This window comes from Triturus cristatus, chromosome 6 (assembly GCF_964204655.1).
Source record: "Triturus cristatus chromosome 6, aTriCri1.1, whole genome shotgun sequence".
Lineage (NCBI taxonomy): Eukaryota > Metazoa > Chordata > Amphibia > Caudata > Salamandridae > Triturus > Triturus cristatus.
In genome coordinates this window covers 221,560,526-221,575,991 of record NC_140589.1, presented here as the reverse complement: position 1 = coordinate 221,575,991, position 15,466 = coordinate 221,560,526, and the positions used below count along the sequence as shown (strand labels likewise).

At 42.5% G+C, this 15,466-nt stretch overlaps 1 protein-coding gene across 2 annotated transcripts in view; it reads left to right on the top strand.

The window, feature by feature from the left end:
* Positions 1-15,466, top strand: part of LOC146816680 (adhesion G protein-coupled receptor F5-like) — an 873,687-nt gene that overhangs the window by 204,804 nt on the left and 653,417 nt on the right. Inside the window, exon 1 of one of the 2 annotated variants that reach the window (XM_085610572.1) lies at positions 7,682-7,916. The exons of the other annotated variant lie outside the window; for it this stretch is intronic. The gene's annotated coding sequence lies outside the window, so the exon portion shown is untranslated. Of the gene's footprint in view, positions 1-7,681; positions 7,917-15,466 lie in introns of those variants that run through there. 2 annotated transcript variants of the gene reach the window in all.

The window sequence follows — 15,466 nt, the reverse complement described above, 5'->3', positions numbered from 1 at the left end:
ACTCGGGCAGAGGTCTGTTCTCTTTGAGCCAAAATAAGGTCTTATTAAATAGTTCAGCATAAGACTCTTTCTTGGCGGGACTAAGGGCAGGAACCCCAGTCAAAACCACTACATAGGGCTTACACTCAGGGGGAAGATTAATAATAGAGTTTCTCCCGCCGGAAGGGGCCTCTCCTGGATACAACACGTGGGCTTTTGCATTTCTTGATGATTCCACAATCGGAGATATAACAGTACTAGTAGAATTGCTCTCATCTACGCTAGCCAATGCCGGGGGACAAGCAGTTATTTTGCCCAAAATGTTGGTTGTAGCTTTGGAGGATTTAAGTTTCTCAGCCGGCTTAACAGGAGACAGGCCGATGGTGCTGGAGGTGCCATCGACAAGTGCCGAAGTGATCGAGTTGTGATTAGTCACCTCCAAAACTACTGGTTTATCAACTGAAGGAGCTAAATTGTGTCGGGCAGTGGGCATCACCTTTTTGTCAGATCCCCTACCCAAATTGTCATCCCTAGATTTTAGCTGCACTTTTATAAAAGATTTTAATGAGAAAAAATTATCTAGGGTAGTCTGCTCCAGTTTGTCCATTCGCTCGGAAAGCCCTCTAATTTTATCTAATACTGGCAAAAGTAGAGATTTCATTATTTCCTCCATTTTTTTTGCCAGGGGTGAATCTGAAGGAGGGGGCTCTAGGCTACCAACAATTTGAGTATTGACGGCAAGAGTTGCATTCCCCTCAACGGTGCCCTCCTCATTATCTTCCTGGAATATACTAGATTCCCCTCCTGTTGCCTTATTGAGGAAGCCCCTCCTAACAGCCACCCGCCTCTTATTTTTACAATTTTTTGAGAATCTATTTTTCTGTGAGGTGGTAAGTTTTCTGGGTTTTGGGGGGGCAGGGTGGATATCCGCCTGTACCATGATAGATGTCGGATTAGGTATAACTGAGGGAGTGGTGGGGACAGCCAAATGGGCAATAGCAGTAGCTGGCTTGCTTACTGCTACAACTGGGGCCACAAGACTTTGGGCATTAAGTGCCGTATCTGACAGATTTTCAAGCCCTTCTATATTGGCTCTCAAGGCCACCACACGAGGATGGTCCGGAGGAGAGGGGCCAAGAGGGTGCAAGAGTGGAACCAAAGCATGATCCGGTGAAGATATCTGGGCTATCGGGCCAATCGAGGATCGTCTGTCGCCAAAGGGGCTTCCGGATAGCCGCCGCTCTGCCATAGATATTTCTTTGTCAATGACATTGGCCACACGGGTTATAAACTGGTCCATGGTTCCAGCCATGCCCCCCACGTTCCCCCTCAGACTTTTACCTGAGCGGGTTGCCATTAGTAGTACAGGGACAGACCGTAAGGCAGGACAACACAAACCCTGGTCGAGTATACAATAAGCAGCAAGTGTAAGTGTCTGGAACCAGCAAGTAACTAGAACGGGGGTTCCAGACACAGGAACACCTTACATATGTAGAGCGGCTAATGCAAGTGATAATCAATAGGCACAACCCAGTCCGAAACCACAACAGGTGGTGGATGACGCTGCTACTCAATCACAGTACCTGGTTAGTGTTCGGGACATCAATACCAGCGAGTTAGAGAGGGGGCCCGGCCCGGCCTCCTCTGGCCCCGGACGGCCACAGACGGTCCGCCCTTTGTCCGGGCTTCGTCCGGCGCGCGTCCGCTGCGCGGAAGTGGCAATGGTCTTTAAGGGCGCGGGCAGGCTGGATAACTGCTGCCAGGTGCGGGTGGTTACAGCGGGCCCCCTGGGATCAGTAGTCCACAGCGTGGTTGTAGTCCTTGACAAGCGAAGCGGCTCCCGCGCCAGCGGGAGCGGCGAGGCGCTTTGAAGGCGCGGGCAGGCTGGATAACTGCGGCCAGGTGCGGTGGTTACAGCGGGCCCCCTGGGATCAGTAGTCCACAGCGTGGTTGTAGTCCTTCGCAAGCGAAGCGGCTCCCGCGCCAGCGGGAGCGGCGAGGCGCTTTGAAGGCGCGGGCAGGCTGGATAACTGCGGCCAGGTGCGGGTGGTTACAGCGGGACCCCTGGGATCAGTAGTCCACAGCGTGGTTGTAGTCCTTGACAAGCGAAGCGGCTCCCTGGGGGTGAGTCACATCTACAAGTTTAGTAACTGTGGTTGTTTCTGGGTGTGGCATGTTTGAATGTATTCACATACTTACTGCAGGTAGTTTTCAGTTCTGGCTTGAGAGCACAGCAGCTTTTCTTCCAATTTTGTAAAATAGTCATAGAATGATTTTTGGCTAAACCCAGAGGATTATAATTTTCAAATTTGTGTTGATGACTATTTGGTGTATTATTCTGCGTTCTGGCAAATGCTTCCAATGGAAAACATGATGGACTGTTTTACATCTCTAAAGAACACTCATTCATTACACTCTTTGTCACATTATATTTGTTATCTCCTATTTAAGCAATTCCTTACTAGCTACCTTTGTCCCACATTGGCACAGGCAGTAGGGAAAGCTTTAATGATAAACCACTTTTGTGCATGCAAAATATTTATGAGGAAGGACCTCTTTTTGTGTGGTCATTATAATTTTTGGTAGACTGAAACTGCCGTTTTTTTTAACTCTGTACAGTAGAGGATTGTTGTCCTGTCACACGGTAAGTGCTCTGACTCCTGAAACATAATAGAATTGGCTAACTCCAAATTGGCATATTTAACTTAGCAGTAAGGCAATAATATACTGTTCAGGAAATATACCCTTGGCATGGAAGTTAAATGCCACCTGTGGACTGCAAAAGACACACAATTGATAAACGGAATGCAGAACAAATCAAAACATCCTCCCCCAGTCAAGAGATCTGGGTTAAATCCATCATTCTTTTGCTCACCATGCCACCCCAGTTCAGGCCTGTGGACAGCTGCACATATTGTGCCACTCACTAGGCGCACAAGGAAAACATGACTTCAGGCCTACATGTATGTCTGGCTGCTAATGTTTTTAAACCTACACATAGATCAGTCAACCAATTTTGACAGAAAGGAGACCTACTCTTAAATATTATGTATGATTATCCCAAGTAGACCTTGGAGTCAAAAGGTAGGGGGCCTAGCATTTAAAAGTGGAACATGTAAGAATGTAGGTTTGGCATGTTCCTACAGTGGCTAGCCTCCAAAAGCTATGTTCACTGTAGAGGGTTGTAGCTGTTTGTATGAAAAATCCAGTTCACTGGTAAAGTCAGATTTTTGATGCATCTACAGGAAATGGGACTTTCAGAAATGTATACCTTTTTGGCCTGGAGATCCTGCCGGCTAATTAGTATTAGCCTGCCTACGTTATGCTCCGGGCCAGTGCTTCACCCATGATGAGGTCTGAAACATGCTGTGATTGGCCTGGTGATTATTTGCGCTTTACAAAAACGCTGATTGATTGATGCTGTGAAGATGGCCTGGATGTGAAGCATGTGAGACTCAGAAATGTCAGTTGAGGTGTGCTCAGGAACGTCATTAACTGGAAAGCGACCTGGGTCTGGCCTGCCCATTTACAGTTAATGCACAGTTAGACCAGGGGAAGAGGGCCCTTCTGATCTCACAGTACATTCTAGTCATCCTGGCTCCATTCCCAGTGGGATGAAAGCTGTCCCCAGAACCAGATTGGTATGGTAAAGGAGGAGAGGTTTGGCTTTAACTTAGACACACTTCTTGGTGGGCCTTCAGTCACCTCCAAGGGCAAAAAGGTTTGGTCATTTTGGATTTAACTGTGAATGGTGCACTGTCGGGATAGTTTGCAGTTATGGTAACAGGATGTGCTGAAAAAGAAGAAAGGATTACCCTTGCAAGCTTATAAACCCACTGATTAGGGAGCGTCCAGAAATAACCCCAACCACTGGCTAGTGAATTGTACGAAAGAGGCACCCAACCACCTGCTCCTCAGAACACATCTGGACCCAAGGAAGGCATCTGCTGCCTGCAAACTTTCTGGAGACCTGAAGGGCTGGACCTACTCTCACTTGTCACCGGGACTGTAAAGTGGATTCCAAGGATCAATTAGATGACCTCTTGCATGGCTACAAGTAAATCAAAAGCTGCAGGAGGCCTTGCCTGGAGTCACCAATTGGACTGGCGTTTCCAAGTCCGTGACTCACTCTGATTAGGTAACAGTCTTCTCCCGTGTACACGCCTGAGACTACAAGGGAGACACCACTGAGCAATTTCTTGATTGTTTTTACTAAGGCTACCACAGTACAAGAATCGATGCATTTGAATAAAAATTATATGACTGACCAAAGGATGGTATTTACGTAATTTGATGCAGGTGTTTCACACGAAGAATTCTAGAACAGTACTTACTATAATAATTTGCCCTGAAGAAGCCCTTTCTCGAGGGCAAAATGCGTTGACTGTACCCACTTGTGAAAAGAATATAAGAAATAAAGAATGTTCAACACACAACAAAAAAAACTGTGAAAGAACTATAAATGAGCACTGACATATCACTGTATAATTTGTATTGCCTCTCATCTTTGTGTCCAAACTGTATTTTATTTGTGGCCATGTGGCAGCTGGTCATTTTGAGGCAGGAAATACGTGTGTCATAATACATTAGTGACTAGACTGGGTAGTGCAGTGTTGATGAACCTTGTTGCTATTCTGTGCCTTGAATAATGGCTTACGTCTCCAAGTAAAAATCTTGAGTAGCAAACATATCTTGATTTGGGAAAAGTATCCGCCAATAAGAGGACTTTGGTGGGAGCCTATTTGGAACTTTTCCTCTCTGAGCTATTCCTGCCAAATCCAATAGATTTTAGCGGGACGTTGGCCAACAGGCATCCAACTTCGGGAGGACTTTGTCAGCTATGACTTTCAACTTTACACTGCTGGAGAATTTGGACTTCCATAAAAAAATACTAAATATAAAGATAAACATTTTGACCCTGTCTTAACTAGCTTATGGCGCTTCACTTTGTGGTCAACCACAACTTATGCCTAGATCCTGGTATACCACAGCCAAAGATGCTCTGCTGTTTCTTAGTAGTTCTTGGTTAAAAAAAAAAAACTTACAAATTCACATCTCTGGTTCTCCTTTTTGGATTTTGATCACTTTAGTACTGTTTTTCTTATTACAATTTTCATCTAATTTTAGAAATTGGCTACAGTATTTTTATTTATTTGTGTTTTGGCTTTTTGACAGTTTGATACTGCTAAATACTTCATGTATTTTTTTTACTAAGTTAAGATCTGTGCATAGCTATTATGAGTTGAAACCAGGTTTAAATTATGGAAGTTTTGTGTTTGATCAGACAAGTTTGGGGGCTTATTTCTTGTGGTGGACCCACATCCACCCCAACTATCAATCCCTTTTTTACAGCACAAAAACACCATTTGTGAATGCCTGTTTTTACATATGTATGCACATTAAGGCCAGACCCTTTGCAAACGCGTGTTCCACCTTGGAAATACATGTCAATGTCACAAAGGCTAATGTTAGACCTGTCAGACTTGGGGTGTTCTTCACCTTAAGTGCCTTCAGACTGTTCACTTTACCACAGCTAACCAGTGCCAAAGTGCTTGTGCTCACTCCCCTAAACATGGTTTGATAGGCATATACCTAATTGGTATCTATAATTTACTTATAAGACCCTTGTAGAGTGGTGTACCATGTGATCAGGGCCTGTAGAATAAAAATCTACCAGTGGGCCTGCAGCACTTATTGTGCCACGCACCTAAGTAGCACCTTAAAACATGTTCCAGGCCTGCATTACACCCTGAATGTTTATAGTTCAATATTGTTTGGGTAGTAACTCACCAGCCTATAAGATAGTAACGTTAGGATGCAAATAAAAATGCCCCAGCACATGTAAACATAAGTATGGTTTAGGCATAACGTAAATGCATATCACCAGCAACATAAATGTAAGTACGATTTGGGCGCAAAAAGGTGCTTTATCACCAGCAACAGTATTGACATGTCTTGGTGTAAATAAGTTTACTGGCATATTCTAAGTAGTAGTGCCCATAGTTAATCACATTTGGCACAATTGGTTGTCATTGTGGTTTAGTGATGGTATCACCTTTTTAGTCTAATGTTGTCTGGATTTGGCACTGATAATTGTGTCATTTATACAATTTAGTATGACGAGTTCTTATTGCATTTTGGTTCACTTGGTGCACGGGCTCAATTAGTCTCAGATACATAACAGCAGTCATTATTTACTTTATATAGGTGATTTGGCTCTGTGTTTTTTTCTGGAAGGACTGATTTTAGATATCATCGCCCAGTCCCTAATTTTGTAAGTAACATGGCCATGGCTGCAGACTTTCTGTTCTGTTTATTATTTTTCCATTTACTAAAGGTGCACTACATATATATATTTCAAATTCTTTGGCTTTTCACTCAGAAAACTATTTCTGTTCTGACGACTGTCCTCTGACTCTTGGGGTCGAAACGCCATCAACGCGGTAGCCGAGTGATTCGCCGGCTTCTCCTTTGACACAAGAACCTCTGTGGAATACTTCTGTGCCAGTCGCAACGCTGGGTCTCTCCAAGAAGTCTTGTGGTCGCTGGCATACAGGATCTTGCCCGGTGGAAGCCTGTAACCAGGCTAGATGCATCGGATGCGCCTATTAGTACTTGGTGACGAAGAAATTGATTTAAAAAAGTCACAGAATCAGCCGAAGAACTAATCAGTTTCATATATTCACTCCTCAAAAGAATACTCTGTTTTATTATGACTTAAGAAAACCTTATAAACATGCGCACTCACATAGGACATATCTGTGTGCTTGTTGGTATTAATTTGCGCTGTCACAGCATATACATTCAACTCAGAATGTCTCCAATTTATTGGATCCACTGAGACTGCTCAGCTTGGAAAGAGTGAAGCAACCGCCTCTCTGTTTCCGCGCTTTGCTCTCGGCCTCTCATGAACTGAGAGAAATGTCAACTTTAATGCACCGCTTTAGACAATGCAGTTTCAATGATCTCAATGTATTTGGTTCATGGGGACGTTCACAGATCAAATATCAAAAACAAAAAGGAGATTTATACTCATTACTGTGGGTTGGTGTGGATGAGTCACACACAAAATATTATTCATGCTTTGAACAAACTTTCATACAACTTTACCGTTAATAATAAGCAAAATAGATATTTAATCAATGATTAAATTGCAAAAATAAATTGCAGATATTAGTGTTAAGGTAGTGTATTGTGAATAACTGCCACACCCTCAGGGAAATATTTATAGCTTTACTGTCTGCATTAAACAGTTTTATTATTGTTATATCGTGCAATGTGGGTCAGGAAGGGGCTAGTGACGCAGAGCACCCCGCGTTTCCTGCCGGCACTCCATTAGTTCACTTCTTCGGGGGCCAGTTACTTCGGTGGTAGTCACTTTGTTAATGGCAGCGCTTAGAAACGGCAAAACTGTAGTATGAAGCGCTGCATACAAAGACGTTATTAGTAGCTAAACCTTGCAGTCCCAAAATCCAGGTATTAACACTGCAGTTGTCTATCCACTGAGCAGTTTTTGTTTCGTGGACTTGACATTAACACACAATGACCTGCAAAGCTGTCAGAAGCACAGAACAAGTTATTCAACTTGTCTGAGGAGGGAACAGGTATGACCGGGGCATGCCTGCGCAGCTGAGCACGCGGTGAAAGGGCCCCCTCTGAGTGGAACCGTTTCAGGAAGTTACGCTTGAAAATATGTGAGAGCCCCAGGTTCACTGTGTGGCGGTGATGCTGAGACGGAGCCCGGTGGAAGCCGCTCTCGACGCACAGAAGCCCGGCTGTTCTGTGCCCGTGGGGTCTCGCCCTGCGCGGCCCCCTCCTGCAGACTGCGCTGCATTGTGGGATCTCGGAGCAGCAGCGCTCCTTCATGTAACCTGACTTAAAGAAGGGCAGCTGTCAAAGTCAATAATGAAACACTAGTCATTCGGGACGACCAACAGGTAAACATCACGTAATCTTTTGAGTTATCGTGTCTTTAGGTGATATTATTCGAAGTATGATAACATGTCTAGTTAAGCATAAAAAGCCAGGTTTTTAAGTGAGATGAAACATGTGTGTGTGGGAAGGGGTGGTCTCAAAAAGGGACGTGGCCAAAGTAATTAAGGACGTGCCCTAAACACAAAACAAATCTCATATCTTTGATTGCCATACTTTGAAACCCAACAGGTACTTTTGTTTCTCTCTGAGTTTTGTTTTATTGCATTTAGTTCAGTGGTCAAAATGCATTAAACACAGTACCTGTGATGTGCGCGAAAAGGGCAGGATGAGTGAGCGTGGGGGCGGAGTCAAAGGCATGGCTAACAGCACAAAATATTCTGTAACTTTTTTCGGTCTTCCACTTTCACGTAACTACATATAAAAATAAGGCACACATTAAATAAAAAATAAATGCAAGGTAATTTAAAGTTTGGCAAATGCACTATTGTGCATTATGAAACATCTGTTAGTTTAGGGTGGCCAGATTTTGAGAAACAGAAATCGGGACACTCCTGAAATAAAAGTAAAACTAAACCCTTTACTCTTCTATATCTGGCCTGTCCCGGTTTTTGTGTAGCCTTGTAAAGAAAGAAAAAAAATAAATATATATATATATATATATATATATATATATATATTCACTGAAAAAACCATAGGTTTCACACATGTTCTAGTTAGCTGGATATTTCACTCGTAAAAAACCAATGAAATTCCCCCGTTATAGTTAGTTCAGCTAACTATAACTCGCGCGACCGCAATCCACTGCTGATGACGTCACATATTACATCACTGTATTCACTAAGATACTGTTAATAAGTCAGTTATTCAATTAATTTTACAAAAAAAAAATCCATTTAGACACTTATTTACCCATTTATTCTTCCATTAACCTTTAGATATACATATATAAAAAATATTTATTTTTCAGAAAGACACATATTCACTGGATGATGTCATCAGTGATGTCATCAGTGATGTCATTTGAGATGTCATCAGTGATGTCATGAGTGATGTCACTGACTATGTCATGAGTGATGTAATATGTGACGTCATCAGCAGTGGATTGCGGTCGCGCGAGTTATAGTTAGCTGAACTAACTATAACGGGGGAATTTCAATGGTTTTTTACGAGTGAAATGTCCAGCTAACTATAACATGTGTGAAACCTATGTTTTTTTCAGTGAATTTGCAAGGTTTTTTAAATGCTAATTCCTAACTATAACGTGTGTGAAACCTATGGTTTTTTAAGTGAATTTGTAAGGTTTTTTAATATATTTATTTTACAATAAACTACCTATGTATATAGTTATAGATTGACTGTATCCTGTAATATGGAATGGCTCAGCTCTTTTTTTTTTTATTTGGACAAACTTGAACAGCATAGTTAATATCTTCTATAAACTTATAAACAGTTTTTTTTTTAAGGGTTTTTCACCGTGCGCGCACGGTGCGCGCATCGTGCGCGAACCCCGCGATTTTTTGAAAAAAAATAAAATGTTTTTTTCACCCTTCGGGGTCCTTCAGGGACCCCCTGACAAAGGCTAGGGGGTCAGGAACTCTCTACCCTGCCCCCTTTTCACGTTCTCCACCTTTCTTTTTCACTGTCACACACAAAATGGCGTCTGACACTTCCTGATTTCGACCGATTCGAATGTTGACTGACATCTAACCACCAATCAGAATTACGCTCGCGCACATTTGGTGTACGCACGGTGCGCGCACGGTGGGCGCATATAGATATTTATGTACTTTTAACTGCAATTTTCTCAGGAACTACTGAACAGATTGACACCATATATGCAAAAGGCACATGCCTGACCTGAGGACTACCTCTTTGCCAAATTTCAAGTAATTCTGTTCAGCCGTTCGGGCTGTACCTTCGACTAAAGGTCCTATGTGAAAATGCATGGGGAAAACGCGTTTTGGGACCTCCCTTTTTCCTCAGCCCCCGCTTAACGAATCACCCCGAGACTTTCAGGGTAGGAGCTGAGCGGAGCGCCCCATTAGTTTTGAAAATTTCTCGAGGATTCGTCAACCGGCGCCAAAGTTATTCAAAATAGAATTTTTAGATTTCCTATGGGAACTCGGTCCTAACTATAACTATCTACTGGCGACCGCCAGTAGATAATATATATATATATATATATATATATATATATATATATATATATAGCTATATGTATATGTATATCTATATATATATCTATATATATACACACACACCTATACAAGGCTACATTTATTTAACATTATCGATGGCAGGACCTCCACCCTACGCCACCTGACCTTCCCGCCCCCCACCACACCCCCTGTCTCCCCTGTACTGGGAGCATGCAGGCAAACTGTTTTTGTGCTGCCTGAGGGAAACAGGGTCTTTGTTTTCATTCTTCTGAAGCGCCCGTGTAAGGAGAGCACACCTTCTAATTGCAATTACCTGACCTAGGTCGCATAAACCGGGACATTTATTAAAAACAAAGAAATGAGTTGGAACACCAGTACAGTACATAAAAACCAGGACTGTCCGGGGTAACCGGGGCGTCTGGTCACCCTGTATTAGCTGATGCACTGCAGAGATCTGTGTCTGTAACCAGAAAGCCACAGAATTGAATCAAGGTTGATGCAGTGAAGAATAGTGAATTGCCTATGCTTAGTGCTGCGAGGTCCCAGTCTGTGACAGAAAGCCCTGGGAATATGAGTCATTATTTTAAACTTGCATTACCCACAGTATTAGATAGGCTGATACCAAATATGCAAACATGTTTAAGAGAAAGTGCTTCCCAAAACAATACAGATTTTAGTAATACGCAGACTTTACATAGTGCAATTGTTTGTAACTGTCTATTAAAAGCACACATTTCAATGCTCAGCTGGTAACTCCCTTACAATAAAACTGTCACCAGAAAGCTACAAATGATTACATCTGTGAAAGCCAATACCGGCTTCCAAGAATCCTTTACATTTGCAGATTAACCAGTTGCACACATGCACCTTTTTATCAGACAAGCAGGCACCCTGGCAAGAAGGCTGGTCTAGCTCTCTGCCCTTTCCTCGGTTACAAAGCACAAGAAACTCCCTGCCTTACATTCGCTAATCATTCTAACTCTTGGAATTAGCCGTCCTGGGACTATTCTCTTTTCTCAAAAAGTAAGGGAACTGATTTACTTACATTAGAGAAGTAGGGGCACATCATGCCCCTCTGTTCCTGCTCACTCTGACCACTGATTTACATCTTTAGCACAACAACCTAAAAACCAACCAGGACTGTTATTTTTGTCAATGGTTTTTTAGTTGTTTAAGATAAATGAGCAAAAAATGCTTTTGGTGTAAATAATATTTCAAATGCTTCAATTGTAAAGTTGTAAGACTGTGAAATAGTTATTACTGAGCCATGTGGAAGGGGTAGTGGTTTTTAGTGTGTCTCAGTCACTCCAGTTTTATATACATTAATTTAGACATGTACACCCTTTTGTCCCCACATCTTCTCCATTTTATACCTCATCTCTTTCCTCTTCATCACACACTTTTCACTCCCTCCTGTAGCACATTTTTACTTCTCCTTCACTCACACCGCCTGTCCACCCCACAAAGACAATCACACATGACTGAAAACTGTCAATGTTGTACTGTGAGCCTCTAATTGGAAAATATCAAAAATGAAATGTATTTTTTCATAGATATAGCAGCTACAGTTTGAGGTATTGCCTGTAGCTTTCACTATAACTTTTCGCTTAGTTTCACCTTCATACAAATACAAAATAGTTTGTAGAAAGACGTGTTGTGGTTCATATGTCATTTGTTACCATTTTTGGGTGTGTGGAAGTATTCACCCCTTAACAGATGGTGCGTGGGAAGAATGCGAGAATTCCTTGATGAGAGATAGAGTAAGCCAAGGCAAAAGGACTGACTTCTCTAAATCTGCAGTTCTCGCTTCATTGTGCCAACTTCTGAATACGAGCTATGCTTACTAGAACCTGAGACCTTTTAAGGCCTGGGCTGAGTGGGCAAAATTGCTCTGGGCCCTCACCTTGCAAGAATATAGCTCCTGGGAAAGTCATCTTTCATAGTCTCTAGCTCGGCGCTGGCTTTTTTCTGTATCCCAACTTCTCTCCTTCTTTTTGCTTGTCTCTTCCTCTTTTCTCTTTGCCCAGTGGAATCTTAATGATTATTGGAACCCCTGAAAAAAAATTCTTCTACTATTTTTTTGTGTGAACCCCATTTCTGAAAGTTTGGCATCATGTGGACTTCAATTAGCAGAAAATTGATAATAAAACTCAAGTTTTTATGAATAGGGAGCCCCAAAATATGTCTTTTCCGGGGTCCCCAAAAATCCTTAAGACAACACTGACTGGAATAGTTAGGGTAAATGTGCATTGTACAACACAGGATAACAAAGTATAAAATATATGTAAATGTGCAAGAATGCTAAGGCGTTTAGTGTGGTTTAAGCCGATACGGAAATCAATTTGCATTTGTTAACACAAACAAAAAGACATATGCAAAATTACTCCTCACAGGGAAATCACTCACAAAGGTGGAGTGTCAAGTATGCGGTAATGACTCTTCCCTCCAGGAAAAACGTGTCTACGTTAAAGCCACCTGTCCACCATCGGCAAGCCCAAACCCAGACAGGAGGCCAGGTGGAGAAATGTATTGCTGAGGCTGTAAAGGTTTTGTGCAGTAAAATAACTGATATCTTGGAGGCTAAACTAAAACCACTTCATGAACGCCTGGTGGTTATCGAGGAAAAACTTTGCAAGTTGAATTTATTCCGGTCACCTCGGTCTTCGAAACTTTCCCTGCTCGCTCCCCTAGGTGCAGGAGTAATGTCTTCGACAAACTGCTTTGTCAGCAACCCTGAGCCCAGCGACCAGGCGCCCATTCATACCTTTATTAAGTCGGGAGCTAGGACAAAAGTTTCGGCTAATCCTGCGTTTTCTGGCAAAGAGCAAGTACACTCTTGTGTCAGATGGAGGTAAAAGGGCAGTACTCTTGGGAGAATGAATTGTACGCTGCTACAGTAGTCGCATCTTCGTATGGAGGCTTACACTTATATGGTAGTGCTGTCTAATGTTCCCCACTTGGCCCCTAACAAATTTGAATCTTTTGCACAACTGAAAAACAAGGTAATCTATTGGCTGCATGCAAATGCCAATTTCCAACATTCAGCAGCATCTGACATCTTGATGGTCCATCAGGTGGGATGGGTGGGCCCTTTGAAAAAGAGTAAGCTAGATGATTGTGTAAGTGTTGTTTAATTGTAAACTTTAAGCTCTCCATTCTTGCACAGAATCTGCTGTTTAGCCAGTGCCCGCCATGTGTGTCCCAGACTGCTATTACCCTTTTTCTGTTGGGTAATTTTTTTATCGACCTCAGCATACGGCACCTGTGTTTTCTGTCCACCAAGATAGGTTCTGTCCTTCAAATAGTTTAAGTGCAAGCTGTCATTTGGTGTCATTGACTCTAAATGATATCGATTGACTGAAGCCATATTGTAACATTGGGGTTTATTTTTCTCCCTATATACCAATCCATTGCTCTTTGGTACTTGAGCCTCCTTTGTTGGTTAATGTCTCAGTCTATGCACAGTTTGACAGAGCTGGGTTCCCTTCATCTCCTGGGCCGTCGCTATAGTCCTCTTTTATGACCCACGTTGCTGCTCCATGATCAACTCCCACTGCAGTTGGGGTTGGCTTACTGTTGCCTGCCGAGCGGCATTTAACCACCCTGCCCAACCGTTCCGTTCCATTGTTCTTGTCTCCAGTAACATTAGCTACTATTAGCCAGAACATTGCTGAGATAAGCCCAACATTAGAAGATCCAGAATGGGGTCAGTTTATGGACTTATACAGGATTTGTATTCTCCAGGAGACATAGGTGATTGACAGTGTTTTCGCAAGCGGCTATTGTGTCCTGACCACTAGGTGCCCTGTAGGATGTCCCCAGGTGGGTCTGCATTTTTTGGGTAAACAATATGTTGAACTGCTCTGTAGCGATGCTACATATTGTCTCATTATATATGCATGCTTTAATCATTATCCCTATAAAGGAAATCCCGCTTCTATTGATTATTATCAACAACCAGAGCTTTGGTAGATGGAAGGAGTCTCCAACTCTCAATCTTTTGAATGAGCTTTTATCCCTGAATTCTAAGTCACCTTATGTTATTCTGGCAGGTGACCTAAATTTAACTTATGAACCGTATGGAATTGCTCAGTATTTGTGCCATGATGAAGATCTTGAATGAGGTATTTCAACCAGCATTCTCTTCTCCAATGGTATCGCCTTTCAACGGATGCCCTCCAAATGGTCTTGCTTTAGCATTTGAGTTGCATGCCTGTAATGGCCATTCACATCGCATGTCCCTCCTATGCCTACTTTTAAAAGAGGGGCTTATTCTAGTCGTATTGATTATATTATCTTAAATCTTAGGATAAGGCGGCTGATGGTAAACGTAAGCAATCTTGAGAGGGACAAGAGCGATTATAATCCCTTGGACATTACTGCAAAGGACCTAACTCCTGGTGAACCATCATTTATTTCTCAGCCCCATGGCCAAATTCTGGAGGCCACTAACAACCGTAGGAATGTGAAGTGGGAAGCTGTTTGCTCTTCTCCTGAGGTTTTAGCAGTATGTACACAGATGTTGCTCTCCATATGACGGCAAAGCTTAATACTTGGAGAAGTAATTATATGATTGTCGCTGAGCACTCCAAATTATTTTTGGGCTTCAAAAACTTTTTCCTCCAGACTTTTAGAAAGGTTTCTGAGAAGGCTAACAGGCTGGGTTGGTCCCTCATCAGTGCAGAGAAGCCAGGACCTGCCTCCTTACAGCCCTAAAGAAAGGAGTAAGACACAAGATTAGGGACTGTAGAGGACTTTATTGGTCTGTCTTAAGGCAAGCCAAAGTAAATTGGGGAAGAAATAGAAGGAAGACCTCGTAGAAACTTCTACTAATAATGAACTGAGGACATTTTGGTGGATAATGAGACTGGGCAGTGGGAATTTATCAAAGCCAAATGAATCATCTATTCTCCCAAGTGAAAGGGTTACCCATATTGGGAACCTGTATTCGTATTCACGGGAAAATAACTTTTTTCAGGAGCAGCGAGGGAGACTTTGTACTACTGAGTCTACTCTTCCACTAGCCTAGACAACTGCAGCCAACTCTTCTAAAAAGTTGGGTAAGGCAGCAGGCCTGGAAAAGATTCCAGCGGATCTTTTCAAATCTGAGTTCACTAGATTAACACGGTTTCCAAAGCTATTTTGGCTGGTCCAGCAATCCGTGCTTCGTGGAAGGGGCAAAGACTGTTCCTGTATTTAAAAAAAGGAGGCCAGAATATTTTGTCTAATTACCAACTAATCAGTCTCCTGGACAATTTACAAAATATTTTTTATACACAGGTACTGAAGAGATTGTTAGACTAGATTGATGATAATCATATTCTTTCCTATACCCAGGCAGGGTCAAGACAGTTCTATTAACCAGGTGGAAGACATTGGATCTTGGGGGGGGG